Source organism: Ornithorhynchus anatinus, chromosome X5 (assembly GCF_004115215.2).
Source record: "Ornithorhynchus anatinus isolate Pmale09 chromosome X5, mOrnAna1.pri.v4, whole genome shotgun sequence".
NCBI lineage: Eukaryota > Metazoa > Chordata > Mammalia > Monotremata > Ornithorhynchidae > Ornithorhynchus > Ornithorhynchus anatinus.
In genome coordinates, this window is record NC_041753.1 from 62311196 (window position 1) to 62326654 (window position 15459).

At 42.6% G+C, this 15459-nt stretch overlaps 1 protein-coding gene across 1 annotated transcript in view; it reads right to left on the bottom strand.

Annotated features, from left to right (window-relative positions):
* Positions 1 to 15459, bottom strand: part of LOC103169475 (protein prune homolog 2-like) — an 84381-nt gene that overhangs the window by 33431 nt on the left and 35491 nt on the right. The gene's annotated exons all lie outside the window — the stretch shown is intronic.

The window sequence follows — 15459 nt, forward strand, 5'->3', positions numbered from 1 at the left end:
GAAAACCTGTCCAAAGAAGGTAACGTGACAAAAATTTACATCTTTTACTCCATGTCACTGATTTTCAGTTACGCATATTTCTCCCATTCCTCCCCTCTCTAATTATCTTCACTCAGCATATTTTTAGGACTGACTGGCAGGCCAACCCAGTTTTAATTCTATCCTAAAGGCTAAATAAAAGGTCAGGCTGTTTGTTCATTGCTGCTTCAATAAAAGTGAAATGACTTTCTTTTCATTTCTTTCCAGAACAGAACACACATAATGCTTTTAGGATTGTTTAGTGACCTAGCATGTATTTTGCAAAAATACCTATGAATATTTCAGTATTTCTATTGCACCATCAGTATCATTTTCACAGTACCAGGCCAAAAAGCAACGATGTTTCTAACCTGAGGCAGGGTCTTTAGTTTCCAAAGGAGGAAAAACACAACTACAATACTTGACCTATCTGTTTTCTGATAGACGAAGGAATCAAATTTGGAATGAGCCTTGGGAGGAAAAGAAGAAGAGGTAGGAATGGAGCAATTCAAGTTCCCAAAGAGTAGGACTTTGGTATATATGCATAATCAGTTGTACTGTCTACCATTTATTCTAATTGCTCAATGTGTAAATATTTCTATGATTGTTTTCCCTCTTAAGAGTGTTAGTTCCTTGTGGAGAAGGAATGTACCTTGGGTATCTGCTATACTTTCCCAAGTATTATGTACAGTGCATTAAACCAAATCAATCCAACAAGAAATGGTACTTATTGAGCCCTTACTATGTGCAGAGCACTGTACTATGTAGTTGGGACAGTACAATAGAATATGACATAATCACTGCCTTCAGGGAGCTTACAATATAGCGGGGAAGACAGGCATTAAAATAAATTACAGATAAGAGAAGCAACTGAGTATCAATCAATCAGTGCTGTTTATTGAGTGCTTACTTTGTGCAGGGCACTGTACTAAGTGCTTGGGAGAACACAATACAACGGAGTTGGTAGGCACACTCCCTGACCACAATGAGCTTATAGACTAGAGGATAAGATATGTTCATACATGCTGTGGGGTTGAGGGTAGGGTGAGTATTGTGAGTGCTTAGGAGGTACATACTCAAAAGCACAGCTGATGCAGGAGGGAACAAAATAGGGTGAGAAGATGAAAGATTAATCAGAGAATGCTTCCTAGAGCAACTGTGATTTAAATAGGACTTAGAAGATGGGGATAGAAAGCAATGACCTACCAGGTGGGAAGGGATGGGGGGCAGTTCCAGGCAGAAGAGAGAGTCTGAGCAAGGGAGTCAGTGGTAAGAGGGAAGAGAATGAGGCACAATTAAGAAGATTGATATTAGAGGAGTAAAGTAAGTGGGCTGGGTTTTAGTAGAAGAGGAGCAAGGATAGATAGGACGAGGTGGTGAGGAGATTCTGCTTGATGAGAAGATGGATGAGCAACCATTTGAGCACTGAATGGGTGCTCAATATGTGCTATTTTTCAATCATTCATTGAGCACTTACTGTGTGCAGAGCACTGTACTAAATAATGTTGATATTTGTTAAGCGCTTACTATGTACAGAGCACTGTTCTAAGCACTGGGGTATATACAAGGTAATCAGGTTGTCCCATGTGAGGCTCACATTTAATCCCCATTTTACAGATGAGGTAACTGAGGCACCGAGAAGCTAAGTGACTTGCCCACAGTCACACAACTGACAAGTGGCAAAGCCGGGATTCGAACCCATGACCTCTGATTCCAAAGCCCGGGCTCTTGCCACTGAGCCAAGCTGATGCTTGGGAAAGTACAATACAGCAATAAAGAGAGACAATCCTTGTCCACAACGAGCTCACAGTCTAGGGGGGGGAGACAGATATCAATACAAGTAAACAGACATCAGTACAAATAAATACAATTACAGCTATATACATAAGTGCAGGGGGGCGGGGGAGTAAAGGGATTGAGTCAGGATGACACAGAAGTGAATGGGAGATGAGGAAAAGTGGGGTTTAGTTTGGGAAGGCCTCTTGGAGGAGATGTGCCTTCAGTAAGGCTTTGAAGGCAACAGTAATTGTCTGGTGGATATGAGGGAAGGTATTCCAGGCCAGAGGTAGGACACGGGCCAGGGGTCAGCTGCAAGACTGGCGAGAACAAGGCACAGTGAGAAGGTTAGGACCAGAGGAGCAAAGTGTGCGGGATGGGTTGTAGAAGGAGAGAAGGGAGGTGAGATAGGAGAGAGCAAGGTGATGGAGAGCTTTAAAGCCAATGGTGAGTTTTTGTTTGATATGAAGGTGGCTAGGCAATCACTGGAGACCTTTGGGGGGGGGGGGGTGACATGTCCTGAGTACTTTACTACTACCATTTGGACCACTGCTTTTACTGCTACTGTATACTAAAAACACTCCCTCCACATCAGCAAGTGTTCTGTATATTAATTTAAAATGTGAGTTCCTGAAGGGCAGGAATTATACTTTTTTCCCATCCCTCCCTCCCACCTCATTTTTTCAGACTTATGGTACTTCTTGGCATGGTTAGTATTACCCATGGTTTCTTTTATGAAGTTTTTCGAAGAAATCTAAAAGCAACAGACTGTGTACAACTTGCATTTAAGGTAATTCAAAAAAACTTTTGGACAGAAACTCTTCAAAGCCCATTTGCTTCCTCACTCTCCTCCCAACACCACCATAACTTTCAGAGTTGGCCTACTGGCTGGAATATCTTCACAATGTTTAGATTCTAAAGGTTGGCCTTTTAAAGGCTAACTGCTTTTCATCCCCATGGTATAGGCAAATGTTCTGGAAGCATCCAAAGGAATTTGGATAAATAGATTTATATTTTATTACACCACAAGCAACTGCATTAGCAAATCACATTACTGTAGAATATCTTTCTTCCGAGAAGCTCAAAAGGTCTTTACAGACATTACCTCATTTCTCCTCAGAAAACCTTTGAGAAAGGAAGTAGGGGAAATTAACACCATTTTCTAGATGAGCTACATGAGGCAAAAGGGTTAGAAGAGGTGGTCAAAATACCGACTGATAATGATAATTAATGATAGTATGGCACCTATTAAGTTTTTACTCTGTGCTAAGAGCTTGGGTAGATCAAAGGTTAAGGGATGAGACACAGTTCCTGTCCCACATGGGGCTCACAATAGATCACATCACCATTTTGCAGATGAGGAAACTGAGACCCAGCAAAGTTAAGTGTCTTGCCTATGGTCACACAAAAATGCCAGTGGCAAATACAGGACTGGAACCTAGGCTTCCTGACTCCCAGTTCTGTTCTTGTTCCAATATGCCACTCTGTCTCTCCATGGAATTATTGTTCACCAAAGCTCACAGCACCAGGAAAAGGAAGCATTCACTGAAGCTAGGCAGTAAACATATGGAATTCATTATCAGGAACAGTTGTGCAGGCTGGAAAATAGGTACAAGAGGGACTTGGCTAGATTCATGGATAAGGAGAGTGCCTAGTCATCCAGTTTCATAGCAGGCCAGTGTTCAGCTGGTCTATCCCCTATCCGGTATGGCTATGGCACCGGATGTACATTCAACACATTTATTTTCAACATGCAGCCTCCCTCTGCTGCCACCAAGTTCTGGAGCTGAGAAGAGGTGCCCATCTTCACAGTATCCTGGGAGGGGAACTCAGAGCTCTGGAGCAAGTTGGTGGGGTTGGGAATTTCACCAGAGAAACAGGCTAGATTTAGACAAGCTCAGCACCTGCTGCAAAATGACATTTATACATCATCAGGTTACCCTGCATGCTTGTACTCTCCCAAGTGCTTAGTACAGTGTCTTGCACACAGTAAGCGTTCAATAAATACAATTGAAATGAATGAATGAAGTCACACTTGAATCTCTAGGGCTGGCATTTCCGAGGGTCGTCCAAGGCACCTTATGGATGGAGGTCCATAATGGGTTTTTAGAGGGAAAGTTAGAGATGGAGAGGGAAAAAGACAACGCTGTTCCCTCAAGTCTCCAGGTGCCATTTTCAGAGACAGAATAAAAAGTGTGGAATTTGTTAAGCACTATGTGCTGAGCACTGAACTAAGCCCTGGGTTAGAAACGAGATAATTGGGTGGGACACCGTCCCTGTTCCACTTTGGGCTCACAGTTTTAATCCCCATTTTACAGATGAGGAAACTAAAGCACAGAGAAGTTTAGTGACTTTCCAAGGTCACACAGCAGACAAGTGGAGGACCCAGGATTAGAACCCAGGTCCTCTGACTCCCTGGCCTGTGCTCTTTCCACTAGGCCACGCTACTTCTCAATGGACCATTGACCTGAGATTGGTCTAATATCAATACTTCTGCAATTACAGGCAGTGGCATGTGGAGCATTTTAAAGTAAGTCACTAAGCAAGGACGATATCACTCTACAGCTTATTCCCCCGGAGCAGCTGTTTTAGAGAGAAAATGGGTGTCGTAGTGACTGCACTCTGAGGCTGAGTAGTATTATGGATTCATTCATTCATTCATTCAATCATATTTATTGAGTGCTTACTGTGTGCAGAGCACTGTACTAAGAGCTTGGAATGTTCGATTCAGCAACAAGTAGACAGTAGACAATACGGATGGGGCAGTGCCTGCTGAGGATTGTTGTCTAAGCACAAAACAAAGAGCTGTTTGCATGTGACCATCACCTAGCTCCCAGGAGAACTCTGGAGGAGAATGAAAGCTGAGCAGAAGTGGCTGGAAGCAAGGTAAGTAATACCTACTGAGAAGCCTCCTGACTTGGCTTTGTTTGGGCTTCTGCTGCCCTGGGAGCTCAGCACTTCCCTTTGCTAGTTCGCTTATTGTCTTTGGCTCCTGCAGATCAATTTAAAGGTCCTGCTTTCAAACAGCATGCTGGCTGCTGGCTGCTTTTCCAACATTTTAGAGCCAACATCCCCGAGCGGGCAGGTCCTGAATTTCCAGTGCTTGCTGGGCTCCTGCCAGGGTTAGACTTGGTCTCGCTGGGTGGTAAAATTTAGCCCCTGCAGAGATCCACTTATTCTTCCCATCCCCCCTGTGGTGGAAGGACTAAGAAGCAGAAAAACAACTCAAAAAGGAGCAGCAGAAGGGAAGAGGAGAGGCAAGGGGCTTTAGTTTGTCCACTGACTGATTCATCAGCCCCTGAATAATTGAGGAGGGATGGTTTGGCCAGCCCACAGAATCTCTTTCTGTAGGAGCCCTTCCCAAAGCAGGTCAGAGTAAAGGGATGGGCAAGGGCATCCAGACTCCCAGCCGGAAGCCCAAGGGTGCAATAACAGGAGACAGTGGATGAACCTGGGCCAAATTAGAGGCAGAGTTGGCACAACTTCGGCTGCAGACGGTTAAGATGAGACTTCTTTGGCTGGAACCTGCTCCGGGGTAAGGAGGGCCCATCTGTCCCTTTCAGGGACAGTAATGTTAATTCCAGCCCTGTCAGCAAAGGCTAATTAGTCTGCACGCAGAGATCAGGTAGCCCCCAGCAGGCTCTCTCTGTTTGGGATGTACCCGCCCATCCTCTTAACTTCCAGAATCAGAGAGACAGTTGGCGGGTAGATTACCCTATCTTCGGTTGGCCATTTCAACTGGAAAAATGTAAAGGAAGGAAGGCTACTTGCTGAGACCCTTATCCAGCTGATGTTGTATCAATCAGTCGATTTATCGATCGCTTACTGTGTGCAAGACACTGTACTAAATGCTTGGGAGAGTACGATATAACAGGCTTGATAGATGCGACCTCTGCCCACAACTAGCTTACAGTCTAGAGGGTGTATTTGTACCAAGGTGAGGCTTGACAAAGCCTTAGGATAGCATGATACGGCTACAATACACATGTATTTTCAAACAGCCTAACAAATCATTCTATGGAAAGTGAATGACTTCTTCCACTAAGACTCCAAAAACAAACAACATTTAAAAAAATGCTCCCAACACAAGAACTCCTCAATCCTATTTGAAAGGACTTCTTTTCAATCCACAATCCCGCACATAACAAAAAGTCAACATACTAGTTGAATTTCTCTCAAATTCCTTTTTTAAAAGTCACCAAAAATGTGGAAGCATTTGAAGTGAGCCACCTCGTCCATTAGAAGAGAGACAGAACTCATTAGGCAGAGGCGTTCTCCACAAAGCCGCAGTATCGATCCATCAGAGTACTTCCTGGGTACATCCTAAAGCCTAGAGATTGGCATCAGATACTGTACAGTGGCTCACATTAGGGAAAGGGATTTAGATTCCCCGAAGGGTCAGTTTAGCAAATTCATGAGTTCAAATCTTCAACACGAATGTGAGCCCAATAGAAATCACTGTCTATAAGACATCCTGACTCACATATGCTCGCCAACCCCTGCTTAGTACAACCACCTTTAATATTTTGACGAGGTAGAAAGGTTGTACTTGAAAAGACAGAAAACTTCACCTCCCACCCGACAGTATTGTAGTCACAGGCCAACAAGGTTTTTAGGAGGGTTAAACCTCAAAGGACATTGAATCCTCCTCCCCGCATATGTCAGAGTTAACAAAGTGTTCCTTAAATTTACATAGTTTTTCACCTGGAGAAGTCAAAGGTCTCAAAATAGCCAGGTACCAAAGATCTGGTTATTTTAGGTACTTCTGTGCCCTCCTGTGACCTAAAATAAAAGTGAGGCATCACTATCCTTGATAGATTTTGGAGAATAATAATAATTATGGTATTTGTTAAACACTTCCTATGTGGCAGGCACTGTACTAAGTGCTGGGGTGGATACAAGCAAAGATGGAATGAAAGCTATCAGGTAGCTGTCAGAACCACTAAGTCTTCCATTTTGTCAATTCGACCTTCCGGTGGACTCAGAGTTGCAATTTAAGGGAGCAAGAGCAATACCAGACCTCCTCCTGGGGAATCTGGCCCATTGTTTACAAAATTCCCATCACCTGCTTATAGGATCCTGGAAACCCTTTTGATATTTAATTAACGAGCTGGAACAGCAAGGATCATTTTGTCCCATGGGTGACTAATCTTCTCCAGCCCCTAGGTGTGAATTAGAGAAATCTAAAAATTAGGGGCTCATTTTTAAAATTCAATTTCCCATAAATAATTACATTTCAGCAGTAGTGCTAGTGGACTGTGCCTGAGGTAATCAAATAAGGGGTAGGAAAAGCAGAGATGGAAGAGTATGAAACAAGTCATCTAGAATTTGGGAGACCATACCTAAATTGTCCCCCCAAAATCATTGTTTGCATCCATCTCCAACTTCTCTGGCAAGATGGAAGGAGTGGAAGGAAAAATAAAGAAACCATTTTGTGATTTTTAAGTGATTTTAAAGTAAGTATGCTCGTACAAGCTGATTTTAACAGAATAATTTTGTTATATAAAGTAAAGAAAAACTTCTGTTCTCCAAAGTAAACAATCCACATTCCTTCAATGTTTCCTCATAGCTTTTATTCCCAACCCTCCAATCACTTTCATAAAATGCTTGTGTTAGCCATGGCAGGGGAAAAACTTAATTACTAAAAGCTTAAAGAGGGAGCAACTACATAGAACATTTGCTTACAGTCAATCTGGTAAAAAGGCCAGAAAACTATTTTTCCCCAGTTTCCCTCGAGAAGTACTCAACCCTGGAGAAAGCTTGTCTAACCCTTTTGCCCAGAAACAGAAGCATCACATTCAAACAAGGCATCTGGAGTTCAAGCATAATGAAAACCTGCAATGAAGAAAGCTGATAGGGAAACAAGTGCAGAACTGCTACTAAGAATGAATTTGGAGAAAAGAACTAAACTAACAAAACTAACACAATCACCTACCTGTCCAGCGGCCAATGCTAGCATTTCCTGATCAGCAGGCTTAGCTGAATCCCCCTCACATTCACACAGATTATTCGGCAAGCCATCAAAAAAAAAAAGTACCAAACCCCATTGCTCTTACTGTATTCATTCATACATTCATTCATTCATATTTGTTGAGTGTTACTGTGTGCAGAGCACTGTACTAAGAGCTTGGGAGAGTACAATACAGCAATAAACAGATAAAACGGTAATGAAACAAAGATTAAAGCTAACTTTTGCATACTCGTGTATTCCCTGCCCACAATAAGCTTTCAGTCTGGGGGGGAGAAAGACATTAATATAAATAAATTACAGATATGTACATAAGTGTTGAGGGGCAGGGAGGGGGGAAGAACAAAGGGAGCAAGTCAGGGTAACGCAGAAGGGAGTGGGAGTAGAAGAAAGGGGAGGTTTAATCAGGGAAGGCCTCCTGGAGGAGATGTGCCCTCAATAAGTTCTCTTATCTGTTGTATTTAAGGAGGGAGGGTGTTCCAGGCAAGAGGCAGGATGTGGGCGAGGGGTCGATGGCAAGATAGACGAGGTCAAGTCATGGTGAGAAGGTTAGCATTAGAGGAGCAAAGTGTATGGCCTGGGTTATAGAAGCAGAGTAGTGAGGTGAGGTAGGACGGGGGCAAGGTGACGGAGTGATTTAAAGCCAATGGTGAGGAATTTTTGTTTGATGCGGAGGGGGATGGGCAACCACTGGAGTTTTTTGAGGAGTGGGGTGACATGTACTGAATGGTTTTGTAGAAAAATTATCCAGGCAGCAGAGTGAATTATGGACTGGAATGGGGAGAAGCAGGAGGCTGGAAGGTCAGCAAGGAGGTTGATGCAGGAATCCAAGAAGGATAAAATAAGTGATCGGATTAACATGGTAGCAGTTTGGATGGAGAGAAAAGGGAGGATTTTAGTGATGTTGTGAATGTGGGACTAACAGGATTTTGTGATAGATTGAATATGTGGGTTGAATGAGAGAGTGGAGTCCAGGATAACGCTTTTGGCTTAAAAGCTTAATAAGCTTTTGGCTTTTGGCTTAATAAGCTTATGGGCTTTTGAGACAGGAAGAATGGTGGTGCTGTCTACAGTGATGGGAAAGTCAGGGGAGGACAGGGCTTTTGGTGGGAAGATAAAGATTGTATTTATCACTGTCCTTGTCTTTTTTGTTTTTGCATTTTTATTTTTATTATTTCATTTTTTCTTATGTGTCCGCTATCAGCAACCTCCTCTCCCCACCTTTGTTTTTATGACTCTCAGCCCTTTAGGGGCCAGGGGCCATGTCTATTTCTCATTTGAGTAGTTTTTCCCAGTGCTTATTACATTATTTTGCATTCTCATAGGCACTTAATAAATAATAATAATAATAATGATGGTATTTGTTAAGCGCTTACTATGTGCAGAGCACTATTCTAAGTGCTGGGGTAGACACAGGGGAATCAGGTTGTCCCACGTGGGGCTCACAGTCTTCATCCCCATTTTACAGATGAGGTAACTGAGGCACAGAGAAGTGAAGCGACTTGCCCACAGTCACAGTCACACAGCTGGCAAGTGGCAGAGCCGGGATTTGTACTATTACTACAACTGGTTACCCAAAATGTGTGGTGCCAAGGCCCATCTGGTTTATGGATATTATCATTAATTGAGGTTTTCTAGTTTTTTTCTATTCCTATTGAAATAGTAGCCAGTCACATTCACTGTATCACCTCAAACATTATTTTAATTAAGAAGGTGTCATGTAAAATTAAAGACCTGGAAAATACCCAAGGCAGTCTTTAGTTCCTTATTCACTTCATTTTTAGGTGAAGAGCTGTCTATGCCATGGTGTCTACCTTCTGTCCTCCCTGAGATCTGCCTCTTGTTATGCCCCTATTTATGCTACTAGGTCATGGATTACTTTCAGTAATGCAAATTTTCTTGTTTCTGTATGATTTTTGTCTCTGTAGCTAACTTGACTAAACAATCAGCTTCTTCACTGGGGCTAGACTACGAGCTCCTTTTGGGCAGGGAACAGTTTATCCAACTCTGTTGTATTGTACTCTCCCCAATGCTTAGTACAGTGCTCTGTGCACAGTAAGCACTCAATAAATACCATTGATTGGTTGACTGAGGTGCAGCAAGGCCCAGGAGTTTGTATTTTCCCAAGATGGGGGTGAATCAATCTAGGAAGCCTTCCCTGACTAATCTCTTGTCTCCCTGACCTGTGAGGCACCTATGCTCTTGAGTCCATACCATAATTACTTAGGTTCTCCCCCCACCCCAGTACTCATGTCCATATCTTTATACTCAGTTGCTATCCCCCATCTGTAAATAATTTTAATGTCTGCCTCCTCAACTAAATTATAAACTCCTCGTGGCCAGGGACTGTGTGTGCTTACTTCATTGTACTCTCCCAAGCATTTAGCACAGTGCTCTAGTCCTAGTTCTGGGTGTGCATGTGACTGGTAAATTAAAAGTGCGACCAGCTATCATATGACCATCGTGTGACCATGCATACATCTTATGCATGCCAAGATTGTCCTCTGCTACACTGTTGCATTTGTTCCCCAGGCACCATTTTCATTTCTTCCTTAGAGTGACAATCTTCTCTATACCTCTGTTCTAAGAAATACACTCTCCTTCCCCTCTCCCATATTCAATCAGTTACCAAATCCTGTCAGATCTACCTTCACAACATCTCTAAAATGACCTTTTCCTTTCCATCCAAACAGCTAGCATGCTGATCCAAGCATTTATATCACACCTTGATTACTGCATCATCCTCTTTACTGATCTCCTTGCTTCCTAGCTCTCCCCCTCTCCAATCCATGCTGCACTCTGCTGCCCATATCTTTTCTTCCAAAGGCATTTGTTAAGTGCTTACTATGTGCCAAGCACTGTATTAAGCACTGGGATAGGTACAAGCTAATCAGATTGGACATAGTCCATGTCCCACATGGGGCTCAAATCTTAATCCCCATTTTACAGATGAGCTACCTGAGGTACAGAGAAGTTAGGTAACTTGCCCAGGTCACACATCAGATGAGTGGCAGAGTTGGGATTAGAACCCAGGTCCTGCTGACTTCCAGGCCCAAGCTCCATCCACTAGACCACACTCTGAAAAAATCCTTCTATGCATACCTGGCCACTCCTCAAAACCCACCAGTGGTTGCCCATCCACCACTGCATCAAGCAAAAACTCAACACCATCAATTTTAAGGTATGCAATCAGCTCTCTCCCCAAACACCTATCCTCACCTCTCTCTCACTACAACTCAGCCCTCACATTTCACTCCTCTAATACCAACCTACTCACTGTCCAGCACTCTTATCTCTCTTGCCATCAACCACCTAGCTCATGCTTTCCCTCCTTCCTGGAACTCCCCGATTAACTTCTCACTGCTGTATGCCAAGTCGGTATGGCTTCTGTTGCTTTGGTCTGATGCTGTCTCCCAGTTGCCCATGGCTTTGTAACATCGTTTGAGGTTTTGCTTCTTTGGTTCTTTTATTCTCCTTATTTACACTTCCACCATTTCAGCTCACCATACAAGAGATATCTGGGATTTTGCTTTCATCCCTATTTTTCACATGACCTACCCAGTGAAGGTATGATGAGAAGAGCATTGCTTTATAGTGCCAGCAGTTGGACTGCAATACAAGACCTCATGGTTTACAATCCTGTCCTGGTATTTGATATGCACAAAGAGGGTGCTCATGCAGCTGCTCTAGAAGGCAGGATGTTTTGAACCAATCAATGATACTTATTGAGTGCTTTCTGTGTACAGAGTACTGAACTAAACACTTGGGAGAGTACAGTGCAACAGAGCTGATAAAAGTGTTCCTTCTTTAAAAAAAAAAAGTTCTAACTACTGCTTCTGAATCCTGCATCCCAGGACTCCTTAATGCTTCCTCTCAGGATCATACCTGGAGAGTTTCCAGTACTCTACCAGTCTCGGCTATGGGAGGGAGAGTCGAACAGAAGCACACCCATTCCGTTCCTAGCTTGGGCAGTGGCAGGCAAGAGGAAGGCAATATGCTACAAGTCAAAATTCACCTGTGCTGGGCAGCAGGGCATGGGACAGAGTTGAGGGCAGAGACTCAGGTTTACTGTGCAGAAGAAGGTGATGGTAAACCATTTCCATATTTTTACAAAGAAAACTCTATAGCTACCAGAATGATTACAGGGGGAGAGATGTGACCTTGGAGTCGCTATGGGTCAGAAACAACTAGACAACATAAGACAAGACAAATTGCCTAATGAGCATTCTATTTCTCTATAGCCCTGTCTATATTTGCATGGTTGCCTTGTTCTTTTTGCCCTTTTAATATCTTCAGTAACTGGAAATGACTATGTTCCCATAGTTGGCAATAGCTGCTTTAAAATGGCTGCAGAGAACAACAGCTCCTAGAAAAGAAGCTTACAGAGGCATCTTTTTCCCAGAAATCCTATCCACAATCCATCTCATGCCTCCTGCTCTCTGATGACTCTACCACACCACAATTTCCTTCCATATTCCTCTCAACAGCAAATTGTTTTTCACAAAGTCCTATATCTTATGAAAGTCCACTATACCTCCTCTTCCCATTTTTTAAAAGAATGGTATTTGTTGAACGCTTACTATGTACTAAGCACTGTTTTAGGAGCTGGGGTAGACACAAGCTAGTCAGGTTGGACCCAGTCCATGTCCCACATATAGCTCACAGTCTTAATCTCTCTAGACTGTAAACTCCTTGCGGACAGGGAATCCCAACTCTCCCAAGCACTTAGTACAGTGTTCTGCACACAATAAGCACTCAATAAATACGATTGAATGAATGAATCCCCATTTAACAGATGAGGTATCTGAAGCACTGAGAAGTTAAGTGACTTGCCTTAGGATCACACAAATGTGCGAGGTCAGCCAAGTGGTGGAGCCGGCATTAGGATCCAGGTCCTTCTGACTCCCAGGCCCAGGCTCTAGCCACTAGGCCATAGAGCTTCTCTTCCTTTTTCCAGGTACTTCTTTTTTCATCCCTATGTCATTTCACACACCTTCCAGTTGTGCCTCTCTGTGGAGCTCTTTCAACCTCACTGCTCACCTCCAAGCCTCCCAGCACCCACGATCCTTCTTAATGGGGTTGGTCTTCATTCACTATTCCCACATCCCACTGCAATCAATGCCTGTTTTCATGCTAACTTCCTCTTATTCACACTTACAGACTGGTTGCACTCCAAAATGCAAAACAAAATGTTCCCATTATGGGGACTTAACCATCTAGGCTCCCGAAACCCTCCTCTAGTCCAAATAATCTCATCACCGGGAATAAAAAGCTCGCAGTTCACATCGCTCATCATCATCAGTGGAAATACTGAGTGCTTACTGTGTACAGAGTACTGTACTAAGCACTTGGGAGAGTACAACACAACAGAATGGATAGACACATTCTCTGCCCACAACAAAACTTACTTCTTTCTGTACAATAAGACAGACCTTAAAGGCTGGGATGGGGGAAGAGAGGGAGGGATGCTTTGCACACAGTAATTGTTTAATAAATACCATTGATTGATTGATTATTGAGGCAATGCAGGAGGAAGGACCTAGGAGACAGGGCCACCACGTTCCTATTTTCCAGTTTGCCACCAACTGCGCCCAAGAGTTCCTCACAGCTTAACAGGCTTTTTGGGTTTTTTTTTTTAATGGTACTTGTTAAGCATTTACTATATGCCAAGCACTGTACTATGTGCTGGGGCAGTTACAAGATAATCAGGTTGGACACCGTGTCCCCCCACTTGGGCCTTACAGTCTAAGTAGGAGGGTGAGTAAGTATTGAATCCCTATTTTACAGATGAGGTAACTGAGGCACAGAGAAGTGAAGTGACTTGCCCCAGGTCACATAGCAGATGATTGGTAGAGCCGGGATTAGGACCCAGGTCCCCTGACTCCCAGGCCCACGTTCTTTCCACTAGACCATGCTGCTTCTCCACCCCACTCTTCTTGACCTTTGGGGAGGGCCAGACTGATGGAGAAGCCCTTGTCTAGGGGTAACTAAAGAGGATAAATGGGGTTTTGAAAAATGTGAGTTGTCACAATGGAGCAATCCAAAATTAAGTCATGTTAAGGCAGCTGAAAAACAACTTGTCTAAAGAGATAAATTCATTTTTGAAAGTTCCATGCATTATAAAATGACATTATTTCAAGCCATTCCATAAGGACAAACATTGCCTTATGCAATTATGTCTTCCATCTACCCTCTTCTTGCTTTTTGACTACACTGGAATAGCCCTAACAGTACATCTTGGTTTACTGGTCCTTGACTGGATCATGCCTACTCCTGCATTATAAAATCTGCAACAATGTCAAAAATCTTGTGTTTTACCACACTGAGGTATTTCAGGGTTTAAATGGGGCAAATCTCCTAGGATCTCAGCTCTGGTAGAGTGGTGGCCTAAGGAGGAGGGGCAGAGAATTGCACTCTCAGCTGGTTTCTGGGAGAGAGATCTTGGTTTGCAATATTAAAGCCCTGTATGTTTCAACTTTCAAGAATCCTGCAATCCCCTCTTTAAATGCTGCTACTTGAATGGAGTGTAATGAAGTGACAACAGTTTGAGGGTAGAAAGAAAATAATGTGCTAGGCTCCAAACCTCAAGCTGAATATCCTCATCTCAAGCTCCCCTGAAAGAAAAAATATGCCCTCAGAACATCTTGTAGAGCATTACAGGATGCCAAAAAACCCATAAATGCAAAAATATAAACAGAATTAGGAAGCAATTATGAAGTAATTTAATGAAAGGCAAAATGCAATAAAAGCAGGGACCATTAAAGGACCAATGTCCTCTCTTAAAATGCATTTAAAATGATCTCAGTTCAAAATATATTTCCTTGTATATTTATTTATGAGAAGCACTGTGGACTAGCCCCTGGTCCCTGGGAGTCAGAAGACCGGGTTTCTAATCCTAACTCTACCAATTGCCTGCTGCATGTCTTTGGACAAGTCAATTAAGTTTTCTGGGCCTCAGTTTCCTCATCTGTCAAATGGGGATTCAATACATGTTCTCTCTCCTCCTTAGACTGTGATCCTTATGTGGGACAGAGTCTGTGCTCAACCTGATTAACTTGTATTTACTTAGAAAAGTGCTTGGCACATAGTAAGCACTCAAAATACCATAATTATTATTAGTAAAGAAGATTTACATCAAGATAATAAGATCTCCAATTAGGTTCATTCTTTTGAGACCTGATACACTTCTACTGCCCAGCCACTGAAGATGGGGCTAAGGGCCTTGCATGAAGAATTGAGGCACTGGCTACATTTTTTCCACTATGAATAGCTTTATAAAAGCTGTAATACATTTTCAAATTATTTTTGTTCAGATGTCTTAAAAAGACACACTCATTTTTAAAACTGTTTTAAAGTACAACGTTGAAGAACTAAGCTTTCACCATGGATACCTACTATTATTACATCCCATTTGAGAGAATATACTCATCTAATCACTTGGTAAAAAATTATAGGTAGGTCACAACAGGACATGGATTACTTGTCCTGTATATGTATATGTATATATATATATATATATATGTATATGTATATATATACATGTATATGTATATATTTTCATTACCCTATTCATTTTGTTAATGAATTGTACATCGCCTTGATTCTATTTAGTTGCCATTGTTTTTACGAGATGTTCTTCCCCTTGACTCGATTTATTGCCATTGTTCTTGTCTATCTGACTCCCCCGATTAGACTGT